The 3,712-nt window shown below is 42.3% G+C and overlaps 1 pseudogene; it reads right to left on the bottom strand.

The window, feature by feature from the left end:
- Positions 1-1,005: 1,005 nt before the first annotated feature.
- Positions 1,006-1,657, bottom strand: LOC121271347 (annotated as a pseudogene).
- Positions 1,658-3,712: the final 2,055 nt, after the last annotated feature.

Raw genomic sequence — 3,712 nt, 5'->3', positions numbered from 1 at the left:
TTGTACAGGTGCCATCTCCCCCAGAGCTAATCCCAGTGTCTCAGAAATCTAAAGCCCTCCCTCCTGCACCATCTTTCCAGCCAGGCATCCATCTGCCTTCTCCTCCTGCTTCTTTACTCACTTGCACATGGCACCTCCAACTCCTCTTGAGACAATAAGGTGAGCACTACGTAGAAGTGCCTGAGTGCAGAGGAAACCATGTTGGTCTAACCATGAAATGGGTCACTGTGGTGTTGTGAAGATTTCACCTGTTCATATTTACAATCACATTGTAAATAAATTCATTTTTTAACCATGAAATGCATGATTATATTAACCTTGTCCAAAACAGGAATAATAGCAAAAACAAAGGCCTAAGTAACATGCCCCAAAAACAGGACCAAAATGCATACGCACCAATGTACTATCGGACATGAAGACGTTAGGTCGTGTTTTTGGTATCATGTCAGTCTGGGATAATATGGTTAGCGGGTGGGTCTTGAAATCGGGAGCCCACCTGCGCTATGCAAACTGAAGGTAATAGGCTAGATGTGCTCATTAAAAAGGCAATCAACTGCCATAATACATGCAGAATGGAATAAAACACTTTTGGAGTGGGATTTAAGCCAGCTGTATTTCCTGTTTATTCATCAGGCAGCTATAATGGAACAAAAACAGAAAATGCTGAAAAAACTCAGCAGGTCTGACAGCATCAGTGGAGAGAGAAACAGAGTTAACGTTTTGAGTCTGTATGACTCTTCTTCGTAGCTCTGAAGAAGGGTCATCCAGACTCAAAATGTTAACTCTGCTTCTCTCTCCACAGATGCTGTCAGATTTGCAGTTTTTCTAGCATTTTCTATTTTTGTTTCAGATTTCCAGCATCCACAGTATTTTGCTTTTATCAGCTTTAATGGTGCGTTGTCTTGAGGGCAGAGTTAAATCATGGCTGTTCAGTGTTCTTTGGCTGCTGGAAGTGCCTTGTGGAAGAAGTAGATGTCTACTGTTATGACCACATGTTATTTTTTTTTACTTAAAATTTTCCTTTATTACGAATCATGTCAAATCTTTTACAAGTTCATGCGCTCTTGGTAGCCCGAGTGCGCTTCTTCTTGACCCCAGCTGGTTTCTGACTCTTCAGAATGGCACCGGCTCGACGAAGTGCAACCATGCGAAAATCCTTTCGGTAGTTGTTCTTACAGATGATGTGTCGCAAACTGTTCAGAGTAGCACAGCCATTCTTGTTGATGGTGATCTTTTCATAGGATGTTGCTGGTTTGCGTTGACCTGCCCGCTTTTTGAGGACGACCACCACTCCTTTTCTGTCGGCTGCTGGCTCTACACCTACATTTTTGCGGTGAATAAGCCCATGTAACGAAAAGAGTTTCTGGACTTCAAGTTGTTGGGCTCAGTGCTGTAGACCTGCTTGTTCCTTTTAATCAGGAAACTGGAGCAGTTCCGGATGACCATCCACTGGAGATGAGCTGACATGTTTAAATCACCTGCTCCCAAACAAGCCCCAGAGTGAAGTCTGTCTCACTGATCAAGAATCAATTGGGCCAATTAAGAGGGCTCAGGTTTCTGAATGCCAGCCGCTTTTTTTATTGTGAAAATGAAGAGGAAGAACTACTGACTTCAAAAGCCTAGAACTCCAGAATTTAAAAATTAAAAGGTTTAATGAAAAAAAAACTTAAACACACAAGATAAAAGTTACACAGTTAAAACAGTTTTACAGAACAACTACCAAAAAACATGCTTGGTTGGAAGCACATAATTAAACTACCTTTTTGGCAACAACCCCTTTTAGATGTTTAAGTAAAAAAATCCAGCAAATATTACCCCAAGTCAAGGAATTGCTTCACTTTAATAAAGGTACAGCTCACAACTTCTCAGACACTTCCACTCTAATGTGGAATTCCAAAGGAGGCTCAGAAACAAACTAAGACAAAGACTTTCCTGACTTTGCACTGAGCTGCTTTCTTCAATTAAATCTTTCACAGCTTTTCAGCACTCCAGCACATAGAAGCTAACTCCAGTGGGCATCCCCCCCCAGCAACTCTCAACAGTGAAGCAACCCTTTCCTGAAATATCTTTTTCCCTTTTCATTTCAGCTTCCATTGTCCTCAAGCACCTCTTTGAAGCTCAACTTCTCCAAAGATAAAAATCTTTCATGTTTTCTATTTTGTCTACACTTTCAAGTCATTTAACATACTGTTTACTCATGGTACCCCTGTAAGATGAAAATGTTCGCTGTCACCTTTGAACTCCCTTTTGAAATTCAACAGCTGAAAACCAAGTTCCCCACTTATCTCACAATGCAAATTTCAGACACAACCTATTTACTTGTAACACAAACCCACCATAATCTTTTATTGCAAATGCACAAACCTAACACTTCTACATAGAAACATAGAAAATAGGAGCAGGAGTAGGCCATTTGGTTCTACTATCCTGCTCCACCATTCATTATGATCATGGCTGATCATCCAACTCAATAGCCTGCTCCTGCTTTCTCCCCATATCCTATGATCCCTTTCGCCCCAAGAGCTACATCTAACTCCTTCTTGAAAACATACAATGTTTTGGCCTCAATTACTTTCTGTGGTAATGAATTCCACCAGCTCACCACTCCTGGGTGAAGAAATTTCTCCTCATCTCAGTCCTAAATGATCTACCCAGTATTCTTAGACTGTGACCCCTGGTTCTGGACTCCCCCACGATCAGGAATATCCTTCCTGCATGCACCCTGTCTAGTCCTGTTCGAATTTTATAGGTTTCTATGAGGTCACCCCTCATTCTTCTAAACTTCAGTGAATAGAATCCTAACTGACTCAATCTCTTCTCATATATGTCAGACCAGCCATCCCAGGAATCAGTCTGGTAAACCTTCGCTGCACTCCCTCTATAGCAAGAACATCCTTCCTCAGATAAGGAGACCAAAACTGCGCACAATATTCTAGGTGTGGTCTCACCAGAGCCCTGTAGAATCCTCTGGCTATGAAGGCCAACATACCATTTGCCTTCTTTACCGCCTGTTGCACCTGCATGCTTACCTTCAGCGACTGGTGTACAAGGACACCCAGGTCTTGTTGCACATTCCCCTCTCTCAATTTATAACCATTGAGATAATAATCTTCCTTCCTGTTTTTGCTACCAAAGTGGATAACCTCACATTTATCCACATTATACTGCATCTGCCATGCATTTGCCCACTCATTCAGCTTGTCCAAATCACACTAAAGCACCTCTGCATTCTCCTCACAGCTCCCCCTCCCACACAGCTTTGTGTCATCTGCAAATTTGGAGATATTACATTTAGTTCCCTCATCTAAATCATGAATATATATTGTGAATAACTGGGATCCCAGCACTGATCCCTGTGGTAACACACTACTCACTGCCTGCCATTCAGAAAAAGACCTGTTTACTCCTACTCTTTGTTTCCTGTCTGCCAACCAGTTTTCTATCCATCTCAATACACTACCCCCAATCCCATGATTTTAACCTTTCATCTCTTAGGCCTCAGGGACAATCTGTCTTTAGTAACCTTCCCCCCATTTAATTAACCCTGGACAGACACACCCGTAGTTGTCTACAGAAAACATAATCACAAACATGTAAATATATATAGGGGAGAATTTTCTCCCCATCGGGGGTGCTGAGCGGGCGCGGGCAGATGTGCAGCCAATCGCCGTCCGTCATCAGCTGCGCACCGCTATTTTATGTGGGTGGGTTA

This window comes from Carcharodon carcharias, chromosome 30, assembly GCF_017639515.1.
Source record: "Carcharodon carcharias isolate sCarCar2 chromosome 30, sCarCar2.pri, whole genome shotgun sequence".
Taxonomy (NCBI): Eukaryota; Metazoa; Chordata; class Chondrichthyes; order Lamniformes; family Lamnidae; genus Carcharodon; species Carcharodon carcharias.
Note: the sequence above shows the minus strand (reverse complement) of the source record. Positions and strands in the feature narration are given on the sequence as shown.